Source organism: Drosophila obscura, unplaced genomic scaffold, assembly GCF_018151105.1.
Source record: "Drosophila obscura isolate BZ-5 IFL unplaced genomic scaffold, ASM1815110v1 contig_150, whole genome shotgun sequence".
Classification (NCBI taxonomy): domain Eukaryota; kingdom Metazoa; phylum Arthropoda; class Insecta; order Diptera; family Drosophilidae; genus Drosophila; species Drosophila obscura.
The window spans coordinates 12,639,569-12,649,814 of record NW_024542736.1 but is presented as its reverse complement, the minus strand read 5'-3'; the positions used below and the strand labels follow the sequence as shown (position 1 = coordinate 12,649,814).

Here is a 10,246-nt window from a genome sequence, read left to right as displayed (position 1 = left end):
GATTGTTCCTAGATATGGGACATATTGATTCTATATTTTTTTAAATTTGCGGCTGATAAAGTGTAATTAAAAAAATTTTTTAGAAAAAAAAAATACAAACCATAAATAAAATATATATACTACTACATATATATAATTTTTTGTATGGTCAGATATGCATTTAAAAAAAATAATAATACCCTCTGATGAAATAAGCCGCCTGCTTGCCCTTCCATGGCTTTTATTTTTCTTCTTTTCTCTCATTCCTTTGCTCGGTTCGGTTGCCATTTGAAAATTACTTTCATTACGTTTAAAAGTTCATTAAAATTTCACATCCACGAACTTATTTTCATCGTAGCACTTTCATTAGGCTTCACTTCAGTCCATTTTCCATTTTGCATTTTCCGTTTCACCATTTTACCGTTTTTATTTCTGCCGCGTTGTCAGCTGTCGTACGATACATATTTATCCACTTGGCTGGCCCGAATAAAGTCAGTTCCTAAATAGAAAATAAAACTAAATTAAATCGTTGACCTATTTGGCTGACCCAGGGCTATTATATTTCGGTTCTATCTCGCGCTCTCTGCTTGCCTGTCTTTCAAGGATATGACAGGCTCTCACTAATTGAGATAGTTCTTGCATTTCGATTCCCCTGGGCCAACGCCACGTTATGCAAGTGGAATTTTGGGATGGCTGATGGCGGATGTAAATGAAATGAGTTGACGTAACAATTAATCCACTGGCATGGCAACGGGACTCTTGTCTTGTGTAACAGTATCTCCTGCCAAACGTACCACCAATAAAACATCCCCAGCAATGAACGATAATTAAATACGGGCCGGGCCCTATGCCGTCTCGTGTTCTGGCCCCCTCTCTCTTTTTGGATAGCTCCTGTTTAACCTCCACCTTCACTTCTCTTCATTGCCAAAACTTCGAGCAGAACTCTGCGCAATTAGGATGCTGGCTACCACTAATAAAAAATGGCCTGGGTCGAGCATCCTTGTTGTCCTTGTCGCTGCCTCAAACTCCACTATACACTCTATGCTAGCGAAGTTCGCTTCATTTGCTGCCGCTATGCTTATTTCCACTTAAATGCTTAATTATAATTGAGTTTTATATAGAGGGAAAAGCGGAGAAATTGTGTCTCTGCCCCAGAAGGAGCAGCCAAAGGAAAGGAGCAGTGGCTTCCTGGCAGAAGAGTACTTGAAATTAAATACAAATAATCTTTTGACTCCTTTCTCCCTCCACTTCGCTTCGCTTCTCTTCTTTGCCGGGTGTACGACTCACTCTTAAAAGGGTTTTGGGCCGCGGACTCTGCTCTCATTTGGCGTTGTTTTAATTACGTCTTAATTCCAACGCTTACGCGGCAACGCAGCCGGTTCGCCCCTGTCGCCCTGTCGCCCTGTCGTCCTGTCGCCCAGAACGATGAGCGAAATAAGGTTCAATGCCTTTCATTCCCGAGCGCTGGCTGTGCGTATCAATTCAGCGTTAATTGCTTCTCCCCGCCGCCATCCTCTGTGAATGCGAAACGAGCTGGGGAACCGTGCTGCGAGTGGGGTGCGGGGGGCCAAAGCGGATAAACTGGAATGGTGCGAATGCCATTTTGGCCAGGTTTTTATTGATTTTCGCCCATCTGACAGATGAGTAGCGAGCGAACAATCAAGGACAATGGCAATCGCTCAATTACTTGTAAATTTCTAAACTAAAAATTGTAATTAGATGCAATCAAACTCCTTGTGTATTTATTGATTGAAAGAATATTGTTTGGCAATTCTTTCTGCAATATACAGTATTTTAAGTACAGCATTTTCTGGGGTTTATTCCGAACGCTCCCACTGTCTTTTATTCCGCCTAATTATGAGCATCTTGCCAGACAATGCTGCAGACGACCGACTAGCTCCGCGGGTCTAAGTGGGTCTGAGAGGGCTGCGAAGGGACCAGCGTGGAAATTGCTCATCAAGAAGCAGCCAGACATGGAGTGCCCTGCCACTTACTTGAGACCCAACTTCGACTTTGACTCTGGTCCTGGTCCTGGTCCCGGGCTATGTATCATTATTATGATGCCGATGCCGATGCCTGCAAGTGTTTATTTTTGGCAGTCAGCAGCAGTGGCAGTGGCAGGCAGGCAGCGCCAGCAGTTTTTGTTAATGTTCGCATTAATGTTGTCATACTGTTTGGCTCTCATTACGGTCGGTCGGGCAGCAGCGATGGAGATGGATGGCAATGGAGTTGCAGAGGCTGTGTAGGCTGAGGCTGATGCTGAGGCTGAGGCTGAGCGATGGTAGCGTTTTCTGGCATTAATTAAGCATGTTTGACTGTGAATGTCAACAGCAGAAATTGCCGTTATGTGTGCATGCGTATGGTTATATCTATGTGTGTGTGTGTGTTTGGTTGGGTATCTGTGTGAGTACGTTGACAGGCGGCTGGCTGGCTGAGTGGCAAGGGGCGTGACAACTGCCCCCTGCTTGCTGTATCTTCCATCTCTCCGCTGCCCTATCGGACACGCGCAACGTAATTAAGTGACGCAAGTCAATTTATTTTGCAATTAATCATTAATTTATGCGCACGGGAAGTATAATTGACTCATATTTCAGTCCGCCCTCGACGGACCGAATAAGAGTTATCATATTTCGACTGCGATTGGACTTTGAAGGGCATCCTGGGACAGGATTAAGTAATGCGCATATCCTTATGTGCTTTATGGCACTTATTACGGACTAACACGTCCGATAAAAATAAATTTAGTTGGGGCAAAATTAAACTGCAAAGAACAAAATTAAATAAATAAAATAAAATTAAAAAAAAAATAAATGTATAAAAAAATGTATTTCAAACAAAAATTATATAACAAATGATTTTTTAGTTAATCAAAATAAATGATCGAAAACCCGCCCCCCTGCCGCATCGCTGAAAATGTCGATGGGGCAAGTGCAATGCAGAGTTTTACATTTTCAAATTTTATCAAGCTATTTGTGAAACTTTTTTTCCATATTTTACGAGTGATGGATGGACTGACTGACTGACTGATGGGATAGATGGACATGGACATGGACTGGCAGCTGAGTAACTGCGCTAAATAATCGATGGCATCTGGGCAATAATGCATTAATTTAAAGCATTTCCATTCCATTTGTATTTCCATTCATTTGACAATTAAGAGCCCGACGCCCGTCCGGCGATCCACAAGCCAAGCGAATCCCCAATCTGTGGGGGGATTCATGCTGCTGTTGCTGTTGCTGTTGCTGGTGCGCCGACATGTGGCCCAATTAAACGTCAATTAGTTGGGTGCAACGACCTTTGACCCAGTTTTGCATAAGTTTACAGCAAAGAAACGTTGAAACGCTTACGTACGAGCAGGGGAATCAAAGGAAATTATAATAATGGCTGGAAAATCATTGGGTAGGTAGGGGCCACTGTCGCGCACTCATTTAAAAGATCATCAATCATAGGCAGTTAGTTAATTGCTCGGCCCTGGCTCTCGCTCTCTCTCCTCTCTCTCTCTGTGTGCGGACAAAGGAGCGGCTGGCTAATGGCCCAGGCCAAAAAGAAACGAAAACGTTTAGCGAATGGAATGCCGCGCGTCAAAAGCAAATTAAAAAATAAAAATAAAGCTTAAGCTTAAGCACGCCAACTTTCGGCCAAGTCTAGTGCCCAAGACCCGAAAGTTCAAGTGAAATAAGCCATGACAAGCTGGCAACCCGCCGAATGTCCCTCCCACTCAGAGCTTGAGCACACGGCCTTGGCTCCATCTCCATCTCAGCGCCCCATACCCCCACTCAAGGATCTTGCGGCAATAAAAAAGAAAAAGCTTTAAAAGCAAATTGCCTCAAAGTTTTGACTTATTCCGGAGAGCACTTACAGCCAGAATCGATGTGCGCCCAACCGCCCGACCGCCCGCCTGACATATAAAGGCAAATACGAATGAAGGAAAATTGAAGAAAATTATGACAGGAAACATTTCGAACGGAAATGAGCCTCACGGTATTTCCGGCTCAGGGGCAGCGACAGTGACAGCGGCAGAGAGCTGTAATTGCAAACATAATTAGCTGGCTGACATTTTCACTCATTGCCAAATACATTTGGATGTGCCCCGCCTCTCTCGCCCATTCCTGCTAATGAGATAAGACCTTCAGCTCAACAGTTGTCCAACCTTTGGCTGTCAGTTCATATCAGGACTTGCTTCAGTGCGTGCTAACCTTTCCGCTTTGTGATACTGCGAAAACAAAAACCCCTTCCAATTGGCAAAGGAAGGAATAACGTCAGAACAAGAACCACCCTTCCAGGCACAAACATATCGGGCAAAAATAGCTTGAAAATGGCGCAGCATTTATAATCTGTCTTTGATTTATATAACGATTTCCGCTCAAACTACGAATGGCTCTGGGTGTACGATTATATGGAACCACCCACCCACCCTTCCCCCCTTCCCTTCCCATCCGACGCTGACTGCTTTATACATGCTGACTTGACAATAATGGCACAAACACATCTCACATCGCACAGAACGTGCCACTGGCATTGGCCTGGCTATGGCTTTCGCTTTGGCTTGGGCTCCTTTTCCGCTACACACATACACACAGATATCGACTTGGCCTGGCCATGGCAGCACATTGACATGAATTCAATATAATAAATAAAATATAATGCTGTCAATAAAAATAAATAAATATAACATCAGCAGCAGCAGCAAACAGCAGCAGCAGAAGCAGCAGAAGCAGCAGAAGCAGTGAAAGCAGTGCCAAAGTTTAAGAATTCTCTGGAGGGGCATTGTGTGGATTGAAGAGCTTAAATTTTGCGCTCGAAATAGCTTTGTAATGTTTGTTTGCTCCACAGATTTAGCAGGGAGCTGAAGCTGGGACAGTGCCTTAGGACGAAATGGTCAAATTCAGCTTGAGCTCCATTATGTTTGTTGTTTGAGAAAACATTAGCAGACCTTATCCGGACGCAAACTGAACCACAGGCCAATATTCCACCTGCAATAATCAATAGTCTCGTAAATGGGCCAATCAAGAAGCACTCCCAACAACAATCAACTCAATCGCAACATGTGAACCAAAACATTTGCTAAATTGCAAACTGCCATTTAAATGCCTCAAATGGAATCCAATCCAACCATCCCATCCACAGAAGCGAAGCCTATCCATCTAGCCCTTATATGTTTGTTTGTATGTGGGTCTGTGAAACTATATGGCCATGTCCCAGCTGCGAGACCATCCAAAGGAAGCACTTAAGCCATCAACACAACCCTCACTCGTTTAATAAAACATTGGCCAAATTGCAAGTTTCGTTTCGATTCCTTGAAATCGAATGTTTCCTTCACAATTTCCAATTTTCACACCCAACCACCCACACACCCACACACAGGCACACACACAAACACAATCGACAATCGTTTTCAACAATTTATGATTTATTTATGCAGTTCAGGTTCGCTGCCATTCGACCCAGCCCAACCCAACTCGACCCGACCGACTTTTGTTTACCAGCAGTTGTGGCTAAAAAATAAAGGATATTCCCCAGACCAAGTTGGCAAGGCAGAAAACTCCATGAACGGAATAACAGACGAAAACAATAATAATAATAATCGAGTAGTTACGACATTTAAGGAAACATTTAAAGGAATTCTCTTTCCCATCGTGCTATCCTTGCGTTTTTTTTTCTGGTTGGAGCTGTCAAATGTTTTTCAGCACTCCAATTTTTAAGTAATTCGATTCAATTCAATTCTCAATTGTTTTCTACCTCTCGGTCAGAGCAGTTTGTTTCCAATTTGAACTGGTGAAAAACAAAAACAAACAAAAACGAAAAGTTTTCTTTGATTCTCGTCGCGTTGTGTGTTCAGTAGTAAATAATTCGAGTGCATGTGTTTGGTTTTTTGTGAGAATATTACTATCAATAAAACTAATTAGGAAAAAGTGTAAGTACAAGCACACCGACTAACAAATTAAGACAATTAAAGTTAGCAAGAAGTTTCCGACGAGAAGTCTCTGCGGCTTTGGGTTAATGTAAATTCATTTAAAATTGCTTTACGTACTCCCCCACCTGTTTCGGGGCTGTCGATATTGCCACGTAAAGGCTGCTCCTCGGGGAGTATGTGTTACTCGTGTGTGGGTGGGTGTGTGTGTGTGTGTCACGGCAATTTAATTAGCGAGCACATAACTCTGATGAAATATTCAGCGAGTTTTCCCGGCAAAATATGCGCACAGCTCAGCCACAGCACACAGCTTTGCCCTGGGTTGATTGCCAGCCAGCCAGGGCAGCCAGCAAGCCCCTCCAGCCAGGGAATACCTACTCTATGGTATGGCAATTCATTAGAACACCTCATAAAAATCAATTAGCGGCATATTTCAGTTCCGTCCCATCCCGCAACCCCTCAAACGATCCCCAGGGTCAAAAATTCTTCAAGTGGCTTGCGGCTGTTGCCTGCCTGCTGCTGCTGCCTTCTCTATGGACGATTAGCCGGGAGCTTTGATGTCTCACATCGAAAAAGCTCCACATACACACATACAGCACACCTATACAACACATGCATAAAGCCATACTTTATAAAGTTGACAGGGCTCAAAATGATGACTCACAAATTAGGGCAGGGGGCAAGAAGCAAGGGATACGGGCTCTATGGGAGATGACACACACGAAAATCACAAAAATATTACTGGTGGAAAGTGTTGTATAAGTGATATATTTCCTAGGTACAAACCGCAACAACCCCATCAAACGATAAATCATGGAAATAATTCTTTAAAAAAATAAATCTAAAAAAAAACAATCGATTAATTTTAATTTAAAATCATAGTCGGCCTTGCTTTTCAAAATGTCAAAATAACTTTATAAGCGCAATAAAAGAGAGAGCACACAATTAAGCTGTTTCATAGATAAGTCGCAGCATCCAAAGAAAATCCAAAACAATTTCATTCCCCTGCTGGACATGCTGTACGGTCTCCGAGCGCTGTGCTGGTCCATGTCCTCATTCATTTCCGTCCCCATCTGCAGCTCTAGTGGCAACTCAAACGCAAATATGAATGACGAATTACACACTTTAACTGCCAGGCTGACAGCCACTCACTTGCCCAAACACAGCCCACACCCCGCACCCCACCACACACCACACTCATCCGAGTGCACAGGGAAAATAACAGTAAAATAAGAGAATGCAGACAAGAAGTAAGACGAGGAGGATAGACTACGACGAACGCAGTCTGGGGGCAGGCACATTAAATTATGCTGACAAGGCAGAACGGACAGGACAGGGCAGGGCAGGGCAGAGCACAGCAGAGAGGCTGTCAGGAGGAGGAGCTGCTATGGTTAGGTGTACAAGAGACAAAACTTGGCGGGCAAAATCAGCCACAGTTAACGTCAAAGCTAACACACGAACAAGAGACCAACGAAGAGATGGCAAAAAGCTGAACGCAGCAGCCAAAAGCTGAAAAGCAAAGACGAGGACGAGAACGTGAACATGAACGAGTAGCAGCAGCAGCAGCAGCAGCAGGACGAATTTGATGGAATGGAATGGCAATGGGATGGCTGACTGTATGGTTGGGACCCGGACACACACTGACAAAAGCAGCCGTGGGCCAAATGAAGCAGACCCCGATGATGATGATGATTCTGATGATGATGATTCGGGCGAGTGGCTTGTTAAAATTCCAGCAAAACGTCAGACAAGCAGTCACCCTGCTACGTATCTGCTTCTCCCTGTGGAATGTGTGTGCTGCTGTGTGTGTTGTTGTCAATGCAATAAAATGAAAATGAAATAAAATAGACAAAATGGTGGCAAGCAGACGGACAGACGGCAAAAGCCTTGAGGCCAAATATGGCTGGCTAAAAGTTGCCAAAATGCCCAAAATGTAGACTATCCTGATAAGCGAAATATAAGCTCATGCGAGTTTGTGCCATGGGCTGAAACAGGAGCGGAGTTGCAGCCAAAGGGTTGAATCGAAAAAACATCTAGCTGCAGTTCAATTCGAGTCTAAACAATTGAGTTTCACAAGCTGACAAATTATGGGGATTGCAAGCTTTAGCTTTATCCAGAGCTAACCGCACAAACCATTTCATCTTCTGCTCGTATTCCATCCTATTATCTCTGCTGTGACACATTCCCCACAGCCCGCTCCTGCTGCCAGAGAGTTTGGCGGGGGGGGGGTGTTCGGGTCTGGCTAACAGAACTTAAATGCCATTAGCCCTCGTCCTGGCACTCGACACTTGGGTCCTGCCACACGGACACACGGGGACACAAGTAAAGAGGGCGCTCAAGCGAAGGACGATGCGGGTGGGACGGTGTGGTGGTGGTGGCAAAAGCGTGCCAGGTAACTAATACACACACTTACACAGAACTAAGCTACTGTACGTGCCCCACACACACAGCCCAGCACAGCACAGCACAGCACAGCAGGAGGGCGCACTCTTTTTTTGGACGTCCTTCCGCCCACACACGACTCCCTCTCTCCCACTCTCTCTCTCTTTCTCTGCATAGCACACTACTACATACTCTAGCTCACTCCCCACATGACTCTGTCTCTCTCTGTCTGCTCTGTTCTGTGTTCTGTGTGTGTGTCGGTGCGGGGTGCGGGCTGCTGCCAAGGCAATTGAAATAACTTCTTCCGCTTGCCTGCGCTGCTTCCGCTGCTTGAATTTGTCCCCCAAATCAGCCTTCCTCTCTCCCACCCCACTTCGGTTCACTCCCTCTCAGACCAGACCCCCAAGACCTCATCATCGTTTTGGAAAAGCTCAACAGACTTGAACTGGCATTGCTCTTGCCTTTGCCTTCCTTTTGCCATTTATTTCCTTTTATTTGGCTTTAAGTGATTTGGCATGGCCTTGGCCACATGCTGCCGTTGCCATGTTTCCAGCAACATGCAGCTCTCTCCACAAAAAAATGTTGCGAGAGAAATTTGTCGCTCGGGTGTCCCGTGTGGCACGTCTGTGGGTGTGGGTGTGGGTTGCTTCGTTTCCATGGCCTCTCTGCCTTTGCCGCTGCTTTGCTGGCAATAAAAAACATTTAAGCACGCATTACCGTTATTGAGCGCCCGCTCTGCGCTGCTTCAATCTGACATTTTGGACTGCGGCAACACGGCACTGAGGGCAACGTCGACGTCGACGTCGTTTCTGCTGGCTTCTTGTGTGTGTGGGTGGTTGGGTGTTTTGCTGGGGGTTGGCTTGGCAGTCTGCCGAAAGTTCTGGGAAAGAGCACGAGTGGGGGGAGGTGTATGAGTGTGCACTTTGAATTAATTTAAATTGCTTTTGGGGGTTGTCAGATCTGTATTATGGCGACACATAACGATGCGTTGACAAGTCAGGGGGGCAGACTGTTGCCAACAAATTAACTGCACAGCACAATGTTTGAATAAACGTTAGCATTTAATTGTTGAATTGTGGGTCAGCCTTTGGCTTAGGCAAATAAAATTATGAACTTCTGGGGCTCTTAATATGTATCCTCAAATATACAAATATAATTGCATTTATGCATCATTTTGCCTGGCACATTTTCGCACTTTTATTGCGGACTCAACGAATTAACTGAAATTGTGTCACACTCAAATGTTGTGCCATAAATTTTCAGCTGGCACTCGCAGCAGTTGCAAAAACAAACAAGGACTCAGATACAGACACTCACACAATGACATATGTACAAGGACTGCTGTGCAACAGAGAGCCAGGAACCCCCCACCAAGTCCAACCTCTCTTGCCACTTGCCACTTGAAAACGTATGTGCCTGCCTAGTTGAATCCATCCTCTACTCGCTGACTCTGCCCATCTCCATCTCCTTCTCGTACTCGCTCTTGCTTTTGCTCTCCCTCTCTCTCTCTCTCTCTCTCTCTCCCCCCTCTCTGTCGTTCTTTCGCAATGATTGTGCAACATTTTGTTATGCAAATCACAACGCAGTGCGCCAGGAAATAGGCTACGACTGACCCACCCAACTTTAACCCAGTCCCAGCTACAACCTCCAACCCCAACCCAGAAGCCATTCCATTCCCCCCCTCAAGGCCCAGGGTTGGCTAAGTAAGTTGAACTACATTCCGCACAGGCAGCAAGTGGCAGGCAACGGACTGACGCTGTATTTTATTGCATTACTTTTGGGTCTGGCTCTGGTTCTGGGTCTGGATCTGAGTAGGAAATGTTGGAAAATAAGGAAGCGAAGGCCTCGCTTGGGGGGAGGTGGTAAAGGAGGCGGGCGGACAAATTACATTACCAGCCGTCGGATGGCAGAAAGACCATTAACAACTTGACGACAAATGTGCAGCTGTTGAAGCTAATCCAACATCCCCACTTA

General features: G+C 45.2%; 1 protein-coding gene across 2 annotated transcripts in view; it reads left to right on the top strand.

Annotated features, from left to right (window-relative positions):
- LOC111066583 (homeobox protein abdominal-B) overlaps positions 1-10,246 on the top strand; it is a 43,686-nt gene that overhangs the window by 15,887 nt on the left and 17,553 nt on the right. The window contains exon 1 of one of the 2 annotated variants that reach the window (XM_022355307.2): positions 5,678-5,893. The exons of the other annotated variant lie outside the window; for it this stretch is intronic. The gene's annotated coding sequence lies outside the window, so the exon portion shown is untranslated. Of the gene's footprint in view, positions 1-5,677; positions 5,894-10,246 lie in introns of those variants that run through there. 2 annotated transcript variants of the gene reach the window in all.